Source organism: Macrobrachium nipponense, chromosome 41 (assembly GCF_015104395.2).
Source record: "Macrobrachium nipponense isolate FS-2020 chromosome 41, ASM1510439v2, whole genome shotgun sequence".
NCBI classification, from domain to species: Eukaryota; Metazoa; Arthropoda; class Malacostraca; order Decapoda; family Palaemonidae; genus Macrobrachium; species Macrobrachium nipponense.
In genome coordinates, this window is record NC_061102.1 from 17,927,437 (window position 1) to 17,946,280 (window position 18,844).

General features: G+C 48.9%; 1 pseudogene; it reads right to left on the reverse strand.

Annotated features, from left to right (window-relative positions):
- LOC135212785 (uncharacterized) overlaps positions 1-18,844 on the reverse strand; it is a 96,924-nt pseudogene that overhangs the window by 60,662 nt on the left and 17,418 nt on the right.

The window sequence follows — 18,844 nt, forward strand, 5'->3', positions numbered from 1 at the left end:
GCGACAGAGGAGGACCAACGGCAGAAAACTTCTTATAGTACGTACACTTAACTTTACGAAACACATTAAAAAATGTCAGGAAACACATTAACAAAACTGTAACACTTAACTTTAGAAAAAACTCAAAATGGCTTTTTTTTATTTTTATTTTTTTTTACATTTTTTTACTTTTTTGTACTGAAATGACAATTTGTCGAAATTGCATTTTTCCTAACTATACAAACCTGAGGTCCTTTAACAATAGGAAGGTAACTAGCGGCAGCTGGGACGGTCGTAAGCTTCGAACAAGGGGAGAACGTAGTTAACTGCTTGTCCGATCGTGCGCGCGCCCGCCCCGCGCGATCCGAGAGTGAAGAATCACTTTTGCTTTAGGCCCATGCAAAAAGTTGCAGAGTGAGGGGTGGCATGAGGTGGGACTATATGTAAAGGACCTCAGGTTTGATAGTTAGGAAAAATGCAATTTTCGACAAATTGTCATTTGTTCCGATACGAATACAAACCCTCGGTCCTTTAACAATAGGAAGACTCACTTCTTGGTGGGAGGAATCTGAGTCTTTTTGGTGAACAGACTGGTGTCGTCCAACCCTGGAGTGCCTCCCTGGTCGTAAGAGCAAGGGAGGATCCAAACCTCTGTCCGATTGATCGGGGTGTGCACCGCAGGATCAATGGTCAGACCTCTGGGCCAAGTACTAAGAGAGAGGCAAGCGTATCTCTTCGTACCAGCAAGCAAGAACTTGTTCCTGTTTGCAAGAGACAATCATAAAATGATGGGTTTGTCTCAATTTGGCATCCACTTCCTCCCCCTTGTTGGAGGAAGTGGTGGATATTTACTCCTATCCCTACTGAAAGGAAAAGGGATAGGATGGTGCTCTATTGAGTAGCTCACCTGCATCTCGTCCTTACCCAGCAGGGTGACGACGTGTCCCTCTACCCAAAGGTAGAGGGAAGAAAAGATGGGAAGAGGAGCCAGTCACACTCTCATTCCTCATCCATTCTTACGGTCCACACCAGGACCTCGATGCTGTTCAGCTGCGAGGTCTGGGTTAACTACACAACGTGTTGAGCAACCACCAAAACGGTTTCCCAAGGAAAAAGATCCAAGGAACTGTGGGCAATATCCTGAAGGTAGAAGGAGGTGCATGCGGTCCGGTTGGACCAGGCGCCTGCCTTCATTACCTGCGCCACGGAGAAGTTCTTGCGGAACGCGAGAGAATGATGAAGAGCTCCGCACTCATCCTGGGTGTCGAGTTTCTTCAGACAGGCTCCGGTTCGCACCTTCACAGGACAAAGCAGCATAGCCATTCGTATCGGAGGCGGTGACGTCCATTAGGGAGGGTATGTGAAGGACTCGAACCAATCGTCAGTTACCGAAGGGTTCCGAGTCTTCGCTACGAAGATCGGTACGAAATCGAAGCGTCACAAATCCCCATCCCTTTGTGCTTGACTTCTCAAGAGAAGTCATGCAGTTACCTAAGACGAAAGAAGGGAATAGTCGTATGACCTATCCCTCTTCTCGGACTTTGGTTATGTAACAGTACTCATACTGACAAGCTATTAAGACGAAGTAATGATTGCTCTGGAACAACCGAACTAAGTCCACAGCATAGTTCGTAACTGACTCGGGCGCTCTGACAGCTGCCGACTGACTGGTTCGGAATCAGTAGAGGCAAGTTGTCCAAGCAATCCGGGTAAGTCACGTGACCTTCGCCAACCCTTTAAGAGTTATGCCTGAGGAGACCAAACAAATAAAATAAATATTTGTTAGTCACCGATGCCGGACGGCGCGGCGATGATTCTCTTAATGCATAAACTCAAAAGGCGAAAGTCAATTGCCTTCAAAAGACCGAGGTCCTGGATGGCAAGAAAATCTCATAGACGTTGAATCTCAGCTTAAGGGAGAAACAACACTATGTGACGTTGAAGACGAAGGTAGGCATGAATGCAACCTACGTCTTCCAACTGAATCGAGAGAAGGAATCTCAAGATTCTAAACCTGTGCTTACAAAATGACTGAAAACGCTAAACCGCCATTTCATTGCTGTCCGTTGTGCAATGAAAGCGGGGCGTTCTTCAGTAATGAAACACAGGGGAGGCCGCTTGAAGAACTGCTTCTCATGGGCTGAACGTTTGGAAGTGAAGCTGGCAGGTGTGGAGTAGGCGATGTCTTTTCAATACATCTGCTAATCCGGGGTGAACAATGAACAATTGTACACCTCCGAAACAAGATATTTTGAGGACAACTCAGATTCCGCAAAAATCATTCGCATTATCGGGATACGATGCAGCAGAGACTATTACAGAATTCTTTTACCGTGCGGTAAACAGAAAGATGAGAGTCGAATAGATTACTCTGTTTAAAATTCTCGCAATACCGAAGACGATGAATACTAGCGTCTCTCAGCAGTAGATGGTCATTCATGTATGCGAGAATCCCCGTTAATCAGAGACTTAAGTCCATGATTGTTGGGCAGAGATACGGTTGTTATTCAATCAAAGCAGGTGAGAAAGACATAAACAACCGTCTATATCAAAGCGGCAGCTGATACTGAAATGCCTCGGGCAATTCAATACGCAGTAGCTGTCGCTGACTCGTCATCCTGAGTTGCCAAGTAATCCTTTCCACGAAGGAATGCGTTCGGCTAGAAACCAAACGAGCATAAAAAGATATGCTCGAGCAATTATATTTAAGCGAAACGAATTTCGGTAAATATAAAAGCTTAAATGGTGTTGTTGTGACAACACCATAAGTATATAAATTGAAACTGGAAACTCCTGGAGGTTGCAGGGCAAACCCGGGGTTGCAGTTCAATTAGAATACTTTTCGTCTAAGTCGCAATCCGTAGAATAACCAGGATATGCGCCTACCCCTCGGACCATTCAACTGCTTAGCAGAATCATGTCGCGAGGTTAATATACGTAGTATATTTGTAGGATTCTTGAACAACGATCCTCCATCCTAATTCTTTCCTTCAAGAAAACAAATAAGGATTGGAGACTCGACCACCTTCGTTCTCTATTAAAGAGAGTGAAGGAGAAGTCTTCCTCGAGGAAAGCTTCAATGGTGAACAGAATACTAAGACGATAGTTCCAGCCAAACTGGATATTCCCGTCCGTTCTTCTCTATTCCAGGTTGGTCGCCTACTGTGAGATAGTCTTCTTTCAGAGGCAGCAGTCTTCTTCCTAATGCTAGAAATTCCAGGAATTCGAGCATAGGCGAGGGTTCCCGATTATCGTGTAACATCTCGGGGTGGATTCTCGTCTCGCATCACTTTTGGACCGTGGTCTCGCCTAAGTGTTTGGAGATCGTAAGAAACTCTAACACATCTGAATGCGCTAGAAATTCCGTAGAATTCTAAGCAGTTCTGCGAAACCCCCACCACCGAATTCGTCAAAACGATATCGGCCTGGTGGCCTCCTCTCGATTCCCGTAGAAATCGAGAATGGGGCAGGATCCCTCCTCAACGACCGGGGCTTACGTCAGGTAGGAAACCGAAGGTCCCCCCTGGTAGCGCAGTCCTCAACGTGGGATCCTACAGAGAAATCTCTGTAGGATCCTTCCCCTTTCCCTCGTAGCCGTAAGGAGAGAGGGAATGGGGGAGGAATTGGATACTCGCTTCGCCTTCCCAGTGGAACTAGCAGTTGGAGAAGAGTAGGAGCAGCCATCGCCTTGCGGCGATGGCCTCTCAGAGTCTGGGAAAACGTATCGTCAGGAGAAAAGAAAACGTTTTCCCCCGAGGAGGGTTACGAACTCTCACTGTAGGTAAGGGTCTCCGCCACTGTGAACGTCGTCTGGGTGGGGCTGATCGACACCTGACAGGAGAGAGCCGATACCGTCCTCCGACTCATTCCAGTCCTCGTCGAGGTCGAAACCTCTCAGGGAGGACCGAAGGAGTTTTAAATTTAAAACGGTGTCCCGAAGACAACGTAGAAACGCCGCTGTCGCAGTAGAGGAGGTGGAAGTAGCTTGATCGACCGGCCAGAACTGAGAGAGCCTTCTTGTCCGGAGACGAGAGACTCTGGTTCAAGACAGAATCGGTAAGCTCCGATCGCGGCATACCCACCGTCGGTTTGGGTTCCCTCTCGGGCCCAAAACGACTCGAGCAGAGACATAGGCTCTGCTGGTGGGAGCGGCGATCCTTCCCCCCGGTCGTTGTGCTGACGAATCAGTGCAATAACCTGGGTAAAGTTACTCTGAATCTCGGAAGTTACAGCGACTTGAGGAGTAGGACCGTCCAGTCCCTCCAACAAGAGCAGCTCCCAGGACCCTCCTCCTTCAGAAGAAGGACCAGCAACAGATCCCTGACGGTTGCCTCCAATCACTTGCGCGTACGTTCCTGGGTTGGTCCTAAGACCAACCTGGCCGCCGTGCGGCGTCGTGACGGGATGTCGAGCGGCGCATCTCTCACGATCACTCCTATATACCTCGCTCTTCCTGGCGTATGCCGAGGAGTTGAAGGTATCGGAGAGACCAGAACTGACGCTACCCCCTCTCCGCCCTGACGGTCGCCTCCAATCACTTGCGCGTACGTCCTGGTTGGTCCTAAGACCATACGTGGCATGTGCGGCGTCGTGACGGTCGTGAGCGGCGCACCTCTCACGATCACTCCTAGCTACCTCGCTCTTCCCGGTGTAGCCCGAGGAAGTTGAAGGTAGTGGAGAGACAGACCTGACGCTCCCCCCCCTCGCCCCCCCCTCGCTGGCAGGACCAGCGTACGTGGGGGGCTGCAGCCGATCACCAACCCGCCGGCCCGGTGGGGATCGATCTGCAGGCCTGGCCGTAGTTGCGCTCACCTGTGGTGGCGAGCGGCTCGACTAGCACGTCGACCCCGGTCCCTGCGTCAGACGAGCTGCTGCTGGTCACCTTATTCGCCCGGTCCCTTGTGGAGCGGCGGTCAGGTGACCTGCAAGAGCTCGCTTTCGCCGTGAGACCGGTGAGCGTCCTCGCGGCACGTCAACCAAGCTGGTACCAGCCGAGGCTGGTACCAGCCGAGGCTGGTACCGTCGGTCCGAGGGGACCTGGGGGACCTCTTCCCAGCCTTAAACCGTGGCCGGTCAGAGACCGTCACGTCCACGAGGTACCGGCTGGTGTTTCGCTGCGAGAGCGGCCGCTGGCCTGGCGAGAGTCACCTGAGCGGCTCTCGACAGTCTTCTGCTCCGTGCCTCGGTCATGACGCTGAGCGAACTCAGGCGTCTTAACATTTGGCTGCACGGTTCACCCGAAGGAGATCGTACACTCGGAACTTCTCGCGACGAGAAACCGAGCCGGTACCTGGCTTAGCAGCAGAGCTGCCAAGACCAGGCGAGGGTGTACCAGCGGTAGCCAGCACACCCTTGGTCCCCGTCTTCTTCTTCTTCTCAGAAGGGGAGACGGGCCCCGTTCCCGAGGAACAGGAGGCGACCAGCATAAGAACCCCCGTCACACCGGAATGTGACGAGCCCTTCGAAGTTCCCGAAGGAGTCTTCTTAGGGGGAATAACAAAACCCGGTTACCAGCTGGTCGCTGCGAGAGCGGCCGCTGGCCTGGCGAGAGTCACCTGAGCGGTTTCTCGCCAGCCTTCTGCTCCGTGCCGTGGTCTTGGCGCCGAGCGAACTCTGGCGCCGAAACTTTGGCTGCACGGTCTCCCGAGGGAGAGCGTACACTCGGGATCTCCCGCGAACAAGAGAGACCGAGCCGGAACCTGGCGTAGCGGCATCGCCGCTAGCACCAGGCGAGGAAGTACCAGAGCTAACCGATACTCCTCTCGGTCCCCGTCTATCTCTTCCTTACGGAAGGGGAGACGGGCCCCGCTCCCAAGGAGGCAGGAGGACCAGCAGAAGGACCCCCCCCGTCCCACCGAGGTGGGACGGGCCCTTAGAAGTTCCCAAGAAGGAGACTTCTTAGGGGGGGGGAGGCAGCCTTCTTCTTCTTCGGCTTATGGGCCTTAGAAGTCAAGGTGAGAGGCAGCAACAGACGAAGATGACACCTTCCTCTTCTTCGTCAGCTCACGCACGGACAGTCGTCAGGTCCTCCATCCAGGCCGGAGTCGGGCCTATTGCCGAAGCAACACGGCCCGACTGCAACCTGTCCGGAAGGACCTGGGACTGGGGAAGACACACCATGGGCAGGACAGCATGGACAGGCGCAGGGAACCAGGAGCGACAGGAACAGCACCAGCTCAGGAGCGGCAGGAAACAGCGGTAGCGGTAAACACAGAAGGAAGGACAGCCAAGCCAGTAGCGGGAACCACATCAGCGACAGGTACGGCAGGCCCAGCCATCGCCTCGTAGAATCATCGGCAGCCAGCGTGGTAGGTACTGGCGGCCGGGTCCAGGGACGAGCTGCTGGAACAGCGGAAGTCTGGGGCAGGCAACACGAAGAAAACACAGGCGGCGGCGGCATAACCCCTCCTCGGTACGGCGGCGACCGGCCCTAGAAGCGGCAGACGGCGTCACCGCACCAGCATGGGAGTGTAGACCAGCGGGGGGAAGCAGCATAAGCGGCCGTGAAGGTTGTAGTGGAGACCACTCCAAGGTCACCGCCCCAGACCTCGCTAGACTCTGCAGCAGATCGTGGATGCTAGGCACGCCCTGCAGCCGCAGTGGTCCATACCTGTCCAAGGTCGTCTCCCACGGCTGTAGCACCTGCGGTAGCACAGACAGATTAGTAAGAGGGGTTCCCTCACGCACGGGGGGGGAGACATGCCCCACCCCGAACAAGGAAGGAAGACCCCAAAAACAAAATACGAGGAAGCTGAGCGGGGGGGCAGGAAAGAAGACGAAGAATCGGATACCAAGGGAGTCGCGGGAGAGCTTTCCGACGACTTCCTGGCAGACCTTCGCTTCCCCTACCCCCGCACAGCAGTGAAAAGTAATATAAAATGAAAATGAAACAGAATACTGCACTTGCGATTCACTTCATAGAACTTAAAGAGGGAAAATCACATTCCCGGTAAGAGCGGAAACTTGATCCATAATAATATGATGCTATCATAATATATATGAAAATGAAACAATACTGCACTTGCTATTTTCACTTTCACAGCAATAAATCGTAAGGATTAATTCCCGTAAGAGCGGAAATTGATCCAAAATTAAATTTGATGCAATTAATAAATGAAAATGAAAAGAAAACTGCATTGCGAATCCACTTTTCATTGCATTCTATCATACAAAATAAGAGGCTCCTTGCCGCGCAACAATCAAGCTCTCGGCAACGAACGCACAGGGCAAAAATATAATGAAAAAGAGTACTTACATCTTTTCAATTACACACTTTCGCCCAAAAACAAAATACATGACTCGGCGCGAGTGGCGCCCGCCTCGCACCGAGACATAATTCAAGGGTTCAATTCATGAAAAGAGCGGAAATCGCCGTCTCTACGGCGATAGCTCCATGTTGATTCATAATTAAGTAATGAAAATGAAAACAGTGTACTTACAGTTTCATTTTCAAGTCAAACCAACCAATTAGTAGAAAACACAAATATAAACAAAGCATACGACGATGAAGCGGGCAGAGAGCGATGACGAACACGTCCTTCACACCCGCGGCCGAAAGCAAAAGTGATTCTTCACCTCTCGGGCGCGCGGGCGCGCGCACGATCGGACAAGCAGTTAACCCTACCGTTCTCCCCTTGTTCGAAGCTTACGACCGTCCCAGCTGCCGCTAGTTTACCTTCCTATTGTTAAAGGACCGAGGGTTTGTATTACGTATCGGAACAAGTTTTTTTTTTTTTTTTTTAAATACAAAATTCCCAATTTCTTCACCACTTTCAACTTTCTGTTTTTTCGTAGTATCAATGGATCTTCCTTTTTGCTTACTCCTACTAAAGGCCTCTTTAGAAAAATAACTATCCAAGGAAGATTGCTTCTGCCTGCTTTTGACAAAGTTCCTGAAACGACTCAGGCAAACGTCATCGAACTGTGCAAGCATACGACCTGTGTAAGCCTTTTCAAGGTGTCTCTTTTCTACAAATGATTGCACCTTATGAAAGCAGCTAGAGCATCCTTAATTTCTGCCATTGTCATAGGGTCGTCCTCCTCCTCCTCCTCCTCGCCACTGCTAGAGAACTCTTTCTTGAACGACGTTATGTTGCATGGCCTCCAACTCCTTCAGGTCATCCGTCGTAAGCTCCTCTTGGTGCTCCTCGAGAAAGTCATTGATATCGTCCTCGTCGACGACCAGCCCCATGGACTTGCCGAGTGCAACAATCTCGTCAAGATCTGGTTGCGAAACAGTTTCAAGATTGTCAACTGTTCCTGAATCTGCAGCACCAGCTTCGCCCACGTCGAATCCCTCGGAGTCTCGGGTGGATACGGCATCAGGCCAGAGTTTCCTCTGTCGACGACCAGCCCCATGGACTTGCCGAGTTGCAACGATCTCGTCAAGATCTGGTTGCGAAACAGTTTTCAGGATCGTCAACTGTTTCTGAATCTGCATCAGCTTCGCCCACGTCGAATCCCTTGAAGTCTCGGACAGATACGGCATCAGGCCAGAGTTTCCTCCACGAAGAATTCAAGGTTTGGCCTTGCAACCTCCTGCCAAGCTTGATCGATGAGTTGGATGGATATCACGATATCGAAATGCTCCTTCCAAAATTCGGCAAGTCCATGGGGCTGGTCGTTGATGAGGATGAACATTAATTACTTACTTTTCTCCAGGAGCACCAAGAGGAGCTTACGACGGATGACCTGAAGGAGTTGGAGGGCACGTAACATAATGTTTGTTCAAGAAGAGTTCTCTAGCAGCCGGCAAGGAGGAGGAGGAGGACCCTATGACAACGGCAGAAATTAAGGATGTTCTAACTGCTTTTCATAAGGCACAATCATTTGTAGGAAAGACACCCCACCCCGAAAAGGCTTACACAGGTTTTGTATGCTTGCGCAGTTCAATGACGTTTTGCTTGAGTCGTTTCATGAACATTTTTAAAAGCAAGCAGAAGCAATCTTCCTTGGATAGTTAGTTTTTAAAGAGGCCTTTAGTAATAAGCAAACAGGAAGGTCCAAGAGATACAAAAACACAGAAAATTGAAAGTGGTGAAGAAATTGAAATTAAAAAAAAAAAACGTAAAGTAAAGAAGTAAAAAAAAAAAAAAAAAAACAGAAAGGAAGAAAAAATTTAATATGACAATTTGTCGAAAATTGCATTTTTCCTTACTATACAAACCTGAGGTCCTTTAACAATAGGAAGTAGCTAGCGGCAGCTGGAACGGTCGTAAGCTTCGAACAAGGGGAGAACGGTAGTTAACTGCTTGTACCCGACAGTAACGCGCGCCGCGCGACTGGGAGGTAAACAAAATCACTTTTGCTTTTGGCCCAGAGTGAGGGGTGGCATGAGGAGGGACTATATGTAAAGGACCTCAGGTTTGTATAGTTAGGAAAAATGCAATTTTCGACAAATTGTCATTTGTTCCGATACGTAATACAAACCATCGGTCCTTTAACAATAGGAAGACTCACTTCTTGGTGGGAGGAATCTGAGTCTTTTGATGAACAGACTGGTGTTCGTCCATCCCTGGAATGCCTCCCTGGTCGTAAGAGCGAGGGAGGGAGTATCCAAGCCTCTGTCCGATTGATCGGGGTGTGCACCGCAGGATCAATGGTCAGACCTCTGGGCCGAGTACTAAGAGAGCGGCAAGCGTATCTCTTCGTACCAGCAAGCAAGAACTTGTTCCTGTTTGCAAGAGGCAACATAAAGTATGGGTTTTGTCTCAAGCTGGCATCCACTTCCTCCCCTTGTTGAGGTGTGGATATACGCTCCTAGGGATAGGATGGGGCTCTGTTGAGTAGCTCACCTGCATCTTGTCCTTATCCAGCAGGGTGACGACCGTGTCCCTCTAACCACAGGTGAGGGGAAGAAGAGTGGGAAGAGGAGCCAGTCACACTCTCATTCACTCATCCATTCTACGGTCACACCAGGACTCGATGCTGTTCAGCCTGCGAGGGTCTGGGTTCGACTACACACGTGTTGAGCAGCCACCACGGGTCCCAAGGAAAAAGATCCAAGGACCTGTGGGCAATATCCCTAAGGTAGAAGGAAGGGCATGTGTCTGGTTGGACCAGACCCCTGCCTTCAGTACCTGCGCCACGGAGAAGTTCTTGTGGACAAGGCAGCATCTCCTTCGCATCGAAGGCGGTGGAAGTCCATTAGGGAGGGGATTGTGAACGACTCGAACCAATCGTCAGGGACCGAAGGGTTCTGAGTCTTCGCTACGAAGTTCGGTACGAAATCGAGCGTCACGGATCCCCCATCCCCTGGATGCTTGACTTCGCAGGAGAAGTCATACAGTTCCTCAGAGTTAAAGAAGGAAATAGTCGCATGACCTATCCCTCTTCTCTACTTCGGTGATGTCCAGTACCCATACTGGTCTGTCCGTTTGCCACGAAGTCTCTCGCATCCTCCTATCCCCATGCAGCGAAGTTCTCGGTAGTGGATAGGACACCGACACTCCATGTGGGTGTCGATGGTATGGGTACTGTGACAAAGCTATTAAAACGAAGTAATGATTGCTCTGTAACAACCGAACTAAGTCAACAGCGTAGTTCGTAACTGACTCGGGCGCTCTGACAGCTGCCGACTGACTGCGTTCGGTAGGAGGCAAGTTGTCAAAGCATCCGAGTAAGTCACGTGACTTTCGCCTTTAAAGGGTTTATGCCGAGAGACCAAACCCAAATAATGTGTTTGTTTGTCACCAATGCCGGACAGCGAGGTGATGATTCTCTTAAGGCATGTGCCCAACAGGCGAAAGTCAATTGCCTTCTAGAGACCGAGGTCCCTGAAGGTAAAAACATCTCATGGTTGTTGAATCTCAGCTAAGGAGAAACAACACTATGTACCGTTGAAGACGAAGGTAGATATTGAATGCAACCTACGTTCTTCACAGATGAATCGAGAGAAGGATTCTCAAGATTCTAACCTGTGCTTACAAATGACTGAAAAACGCTAACCGCTATTTCATTGCTGTCCGCTGAGAAGTCGTAGTTGCAATGAAAGCGGGGCGTTCTTCAGTAATGAAAACACAGGGGGAAAGCGCCTGAAGAACTGCTTCTTCATGGGCTGAACATTTGGAAGTAGAGCTGTCAGGTCGGAGAGTAGGCGATGTCTTCTGACACATCTTGTAATTCGGGTTGAACAATGAACAATTGTACACCTACGAAATACGAATATTTTGAAGACAAACTCAGATGTCTGCAAAATCATTCGCATTATCGCAGTGCAATGCAGTCGGAAGACTTGTACAGACTTCTGTTACGTGCGGTAAACAGAAAGATGAAAGAGTCCAAGAGATATCTCTGTTGAAAATTCTCGCAATGTCGAAGGCGATGGAATCTAGGCGTCACAGCAGTAGATGGTCCTTCATTATTGCGAGAATCCCCCGTTAATCAGAGACCTAAGTCCATGATTGTTGGGCAGAGTATACGGTTCGGTAGTCAATCAAAGCAGGGGAGAGAGAGACATACATGACCGTGCATCTCGGAGGCCCAGCTGATACTGAGCTGCTATCAGGCAGTTCAATACGCAGTAGTTGAGCCTGAGCTCTCGCTGACTCGTCATCCTGAGTTGCCAGGTAATCCATTATTCCACGAAGGAATGCGTTCGGCTAGAACTACCGAGCATAAAAGATATGCTCGAGCAATTATATTTAGGCGAAACGAATTTCGGTAAATATAAAAGTTGAAATGGTGTTGTCGTGACAAAACCATAAGTATATAAAATTGAAACTGAAAACTCCTGGGAGGTTGCAGGCAACCCCGAGTTGCAGTTCAATTAGAATACTTCTCTTATAAGTCGCAATCCGTAGATTAACTAGGATATGCGCCTACCCCTCGGACAATTCAACTGCTTAGTAGAATCATGTCGCGAGGTTAATATACGTAGTATATTTGTAGGATTCTGAACAACGATCTCCATCCTAAATTCTTTCCTTCAAGAAAACAAAATAAGGATTGGAGATCGACCACCTTCGATCTCTATCAAAGAGAGTGAAGGAGAAGTCTTCCTCGAAGGAAAGCTTCAATTGTGAACAGAATACTAAGACGATAGTTCAAGCCAAACTGGATATTCCCGTCCGATCTTCTCTATTCCAGGTTTGGTCTCGCCTACTGTGAGATAGTTTCTTTCAGCAGCAGTCTTCTTCCCAATGCTAGAAATTCCAGGAATTCGAGCATAGGCGAGGTTCCCGATTATCGTGTAACATATCGGGGATTATCTCGTCTCGCTCACTTTGGACCGTGGTCCTCGCGTAAGTGTTTGGAGATCGTAAAAAACTCGAACACTCTGAATGCGCTAGAAATTCCGTAGAATTCTAAGCAGTCTGCGAAACCCCCCCACCGAATTCGTCAAACGATATCGGCTGGTGGTCCTCTCTCGATTCCCGTAGAAAATCGAGAATGGGGCAGGATTCCTCCTCAACGACCGGGGCTTACGTCAGGTAGGACCCGAAGGTCCCCCGGTAGCGCAGTCCCGAACGTGGGATCCTACAGAGAAATCTCTGTAGGATCCCTCCCATTTTCCCTCGTAGCCGTAAGGAGAGAGGGAATGGGGGAGGAATTGGATACTCGCTCGCCTTCCCAGTGGAACTAGCAGTTGGAGAAGAGTAGGAGCAGCCATCGCCTTGCGGCGATGGCCTCTCAGAGTCTGGAAAACGTATCGTCAGGAGAAAACGTTTTCCCGCGGAGGGTTACGAACTCTCACTGTAGGTAAGGGTCTGCCGCCACTGTGAACGTCGTCTAGGTGGGGCTGATCGACACCTGACAGGAGAGAGCCGATACCGTCCTCCGACTCATTCCAGTCCTCGTCGAGGTCGAAACCTCTCAGGAGGACCCGAAGGAGTATTTAAATACGGTGTCCGAAGACACGTAGAAACGCCGCTGTCGCAGTAGAGGAGGTGGAAGTAGCTTTGATCGACCGGCCAGAACTGAGAGCGCCTTCTTGTACCGGAGACGAGAGACTTGGTTCCGGAGACGAGAGACTCTGGTTCGAAGACAGAATCCGGCAGCTCGATCGGCGGGCAGACCCACCGTCGGTTGGGTTCCCTCTCGGGCCCAAAACGACTCGAGCAGAGAGGGGCGTGGGCTCTTGCTGGTGGGAGCGGCAATCCTTCCGCAAGGTCATTATGCTGACGAATCAGCTTAATGACTTCTGCAAATTCCTCTGTATCTCGGGAGTAACCGCGTCTTGCGGAGTAGGACCGTCCAGTCCCTCCAACAAGAACAGATCCCGAGATACTCCTCCTTCAGAAGGAGGAACAGCGGCAGACCCCTGACGGTCGCCTCCAGCTACTTGCGCGTATGTCCTGGTCGGTCCTAGAACCGTGCCTGGTCATACGACGTCATAGTGGGATCGCGAGCGGCGCACCTCTCGCGATCACTCATAGGTACCTCGCTCCTCCCGGTGTAGCCGAGGAGGTTGAAGGTACAGGAGAGGCAGACCTGACGCTCCCCCCTAGCTCGCTGGCAGGACCAGCATGCTTTGGAGGGCTGCTGCTGATCGTCAACCCGCGGTGGCGATCGAGCAGCAGGCCTAGCCTTGCCGCTCGCCTGGGGCGAGAGGCTCAGCTGAGAACGTCGACGCTGATCTCTAGCGTCAGGCGAGCTGTTGCTGGTTACCGTCTCCGCCCGGTCCCGATGGGAGCGGCGTCAGGTGACCTGCTAGGCTCGCTGTCGCGGTGAGACCGGCGAGCGTCCTCTCGGCGCGTCGAGCCGCTGGTACCGACGGCCGCGGGGACCCCTTCCTCGCCTCAACCCGTGGCTGGTCAGCGACCGTCACGTCAACCCGAGCAGCCAGCTGGTCGCTGCGAGAGCGTCCCACTGGCCTGGCGAGAGTCCGTCTGCACGACACTCGCCAGTCTTCTGCTCCGCGCTTCGGTCTTGACGGCGAGCGAGCTCGGGTGTCAAGACTTTTGGCTGGACGGTCTCCCGCGGGAGAGACCGTCCACTCGGTAACTTCTTGCTAACGAGAAGCCGAGGCGGATCCTGGTTTAGCGGCAGAACCGCTAGAACAGGCGAGGAAGTGCCAGCCGAAGCTGGTACTCCTCTGGTCCCCGTCTTCTTCTCCTTGGTAGAAGAAAAGACGGGCCCCCCTGTTCCCAGGGAGCAGGAGGACCAGCAGAAGAGCTCCCCGAATCGCCGGAGCGAGACGGGCCCTAGAAGTCCGAAGGAGCCTTTTCTTAGGGGGGAAAACCGGGACCGGGTTACAGCTGGTCGCTGCAAGAGCGGCGCTGGCCTGGCAAGAGGTCACCTGGAGCGTCTCTCACCCAGCCTTCTGCTCCATGCCGCGTCTTGGCGCCGTGCGAAACTCTGGCGCCGAAACTTGGCTGCACGGTCTCCCGAGGGAGAACGTACACTCGGGATCTCTCGCGAACGAGAGACCGAGCCGGAACCTGGCGTAGCGGCATCGCCGCTAGCACCAGGCGAGGAAGTACCAGAGCTAAACTGATACTCCTCTGGTCCCCGTCTATCTCTTCCTTACGGAAGGGGAGACGGGCCCCGCTCCCGAAGGAGCAGGAGGACCAGCAGAAGGACCCCCCGTCCCACCGGGGTGGGACGGGCCCTTAGAAGTTCCCGAAGGAGACTTCTTAGGGGGAAGGCAGCCTTCTTCTTCTTCGGCTTATGGGCCTTAGAAGTCGAAGGGGAAGAGGCAGCAGCAGACGATGAACACGAAGATGACAGCTTCCTCTTCCCCTCTTCCTCGTCAGCTCACGCAGGACAGTCGTCAGGTCCTCCATCCAGGCCGGAGCCGGGGCTATTGCCGAAGCAACACGGCCCCGACTGCACCTGTCCGGAAGGACCTAGGACTGGGGAAGACACACCGTGGGCAGGACCAGCATGGACAGGCTCAGGAACCAGGAGCGACAGGAACAGCAACCAGCTCAGGAGCGGCAGGAACAGCGGCAGCGGTAGACCCAGAAGGGACAGCCAAGCCAACAGCGGGAATCACATCAGCGGCAGGTACGGCAGGCCCAGCGATCGCCTCGTAGAATCATCGGCAGCCAGCGGAACCTGGGTACTGGCGGCCGGTCCAGGGGCGATGCTGCTGGAACAGCGGAAGTCTGGGGCAGGCAACACGAAGAAAACAGGCGGCGGCGGCAACCCCCCCTCGGTACGGCGGCGGCCCTAGTAGCGGCAGACGGTGTCACCGACACAGCATGGGGAGTGTAGACCAGGAGGGGGGGAAGCAGCATAAGCGGCCGTGGTAGTAGTGGAGACCGCCCCCAGACCTCGCTAGACGCTGCAGCAGCCCGTGGATGCTAGGCACGCCCTGCCGCCGCGGTGGTGGTCCATACCTGTCCAAGGTCGTCTCCACGGATGTAGCACCTGCGGTAACATAGATAGATTAGTAAGAGGGGCCCGTTCCCTCACGCACGGGGGGGGGGGGAAGACATGCCCCACCCCGAACGCAAGGAAGACCCCAAATACAAAATACAACGAAGAAGCTGAGCGGGGGGCAGGAAGGAAGACGAAGAATCGGATACCAAGGGAGTCGCGGGAGAGCTTTCCGACGACTTCCTGGCAGACCTTCGCTTCCCCTAACCCGCACAGCAGTAAAAAGTAATATGAAAATGAAACAGAATACTGCCCTTGCGATTCACTTCATAGAACTTAAAGGGGAAAAAATCAATTCCCGGGTAAGAACGGAAACTGATCCAAATAATATGATGCTATCATAAAATATATATGAAAATGAAACAGAATACTGCACTTGCGATTTCACTTTCACATAAAATAATCGTAAGGATCAATTCCCGGGTAAGACGAAAATTGACCCAAATTAAATTTCATTCAAATAAATAAATGAAAATGAAAAGAATATTGCAATTGCGAATCCACTTTCATTGCATTCTATTATACAAAATAAAAGGCTCGTGCTGAGCGCAATCACACTCTCGGTAACGAACACACAGGGCAAAAATATAATGAAAAGAGTACTTACATTTTTCAATTACACACTTTCGCCCAAAATACATGACTCGGCGCGAGCGCGCCCGCCCTCGGCACCGAGACATAATTCAAGGGTTCAATTCATGAAAAGAGAGGAAATCGCTGCATCTACGGCGATAGCTCCATGTTGGTTCATAATTAAGTAATGAAAATGAAAACAGTATACTTACAGTTTTCATTTTCAAGTCAAACAAACCATTAGTAGAAAACCCAATATAAACAAAGCATACGACGATGAAGCGGGCAGAGAGCGATGACGAACACGTCCTTCACACCCGCGGCCGAAAGCAAAAGTGATTTGTTTACCTCCCAGTCGCGCGGCGCGCGACTGTCGGACAAGCAGTTAACTACCGTTCTCCTTCCCCCTTGTTCGAAGCTTACGACCGTTCCAGCTGCGCTAGCTACTTCCTATTGTTAAAGGACCGATGGTTTGTATTACGTATCGGAACAATTTAAGTTTTTCGTAAAGTTAAGTGTTAATGTTTTCTGCCATTTGTTAATGTGTTTCTTAAAGTTTCTGCCATTTTTTAATGTGTGTTTCGTAAAGTTAAGTGTTCATGTTTTCTGCCGTTTGTCCTCCTCCTCTGTCATCACTTTCGGACATCACTTCACTCGAAAGGTAAGGTTCCACGTTTTACTACATACGTACGTACAGTATTTCTTGTACCCTGTACACTAATACCCTTTATTTACAGGTAGTGTAACAGTTAGGTTAGGTATTGAATGGTCCAAATTGTTGTATTTCATTGTTTATTGGTCAATTTAGCTTTATAATAAAATTTACCGTGGTGTTTTTGTAGGGCTTGGAACGAATAAGGCACTTTACACGTAAAACGTAGTTCTGGATTCGAAAAAATCAGTTACGAAGGCCGTTTCAGAACGGATTAATTTCGTATAGGTTTTCTTCCTAAATCTCAACAAAATATGTGACTACTGGACTACTGTAATAAACTCAATTAAAGAAAACTGGCAAATTTCAGCCATGAAATATAACAACAATATGAAAGAAACAAAACTAAGAATTACTTACTGTTCAAAATTTGCACATGGATTGTCTGCAAGCCATAGACTCTTAAGCTTTGGTAAATTACGGAGGTATAAAACTTCATTGATGTCAGATATGGAGTTTTTACGTATGTACAACTCTTGCAGATGAGGGCAGTACTGAAAATCAGCTAGTGTCCGTATGTTGTTAACGCTGTCAAGGAAAAAACACGCAACTATCAAAACAGCAGGCAAAATTACCATAAAGAGACCTTTAATTTCTAACCTTACATGTACAGTACCAAAGATTTTAATCCTATTACATACAAAGCATAATAAAATATTCTTTCATTCACAAACATAGCATTCTTATTTTCCAACTTGATTAAAAAGAAAGTTGGGATTAAAGACTTCATACCAAACTAATCAGTAATGTATGAGGTTTGCACTTATGGAATAAGTAGTTTCATTTACATATCAAGTCAATAAGATACCTGTCTGGAAGCAATGGGTGTCATTCCTTGAGTACAACAAAGTATGAGTGACACCTCCAGAAACCTGCATCATATAGCTTATAAGCAACAGACCTCTTTGATTTTTATCTTTTATTTATTTTTTATTATGAAAAGGTGATCTTACAAAGCAACAGGATTAATGGCAATCTGCAGTACCCTGCACTTAATTTTTTTTTCTAACGGAAATCTAATACGTCTGCATTTAGATAAAAATCAAAATTTTCACAGTTTGTTGCAGATTTCTATGACCTTTAAAAAGATTAATTCAAAAGTGAAGAATAGTGTTTTTACACACTGAGGAAGAAGATTTAGTCATAGAATGAAGTAGGTTAAAATTGAAAGAAATCCTACCATACAAGATCTTTCAAATTTCCACAGGTTCACTTATGGAAAAAAAAAAAATCAAATTTTTCAGCATTCAAATTTCAGTTATCTTTGACCATAAAATCAAGATTAAGTACAAAACTTCCAGAGAATTTTCAGTGAATTTTCCCTAAGTCCTTGTATTGAAAAACTGTTAATTTTTCAGTGTTTCAATTTCAGTTTTGTGACTCACTAAACATAGGATGATTGTTAATTCAGAATAACCAACTGTTACCCAAAGTTTGGCTTCTTACATTCTTTTTGACAAATCTCATTCTTTTTTTCTGAGCTATATTTATTTCTGTATATATAAAGCAGTAAACTGTGTCAGGATCTTCACTAAATCTGATTCATGGATGTCTGGATCTTTAAATTTCTATTTCAAAGAAATTCCTATTAATAAAAAAATCCACACTATATCCCTAACCAAAGGGAAGATAAAACATGTAAAGCTTAAGAAAGTAGTTACAGTTGCTGTGTTCTATGTCAAATAATTAAGGGATATCACTAAATAAACACATCATGATGTCTGCAATGCAGCTAGACTAATTGCACAACCTGCAATGAATGGAACAGTGATCTCCTCACTTTCACTAATTCAGTAGCCACAATATAGCGGAACTATGCTTCATCAGGTACTTCCTTAATTTTTAGTCTACCTGAAGCACCTGATATATGTAGGTAAATGCAAAATATATATACTACCATTTGTATATTTTGTGAGAACAAATAACTAGCTTCACTAAAATCTTTACTTTCATCTAATACCCTAGAAGTTTCCTAATGCGTATCACACTCTGATCTATATTTAGCTTAATTATAAACAATACTGATGATTGAGTGGCATTAAAATATACTTACCTCAAAGATAAAACCTCAACATTTGGTAGTTCCTGACCACAGAAACATCCGACAGCTCGCTACCCCTGTGGGAAAAAGAAAAAAATTGTGATACAGTATATGAATGAACAAAATTCTATTCGGGCAAATATACAGCTTGAAATGTATTGTTATTTTACAATAAAGTTTTGTACATACTTACCTGGCAGATATATACTTAGCTT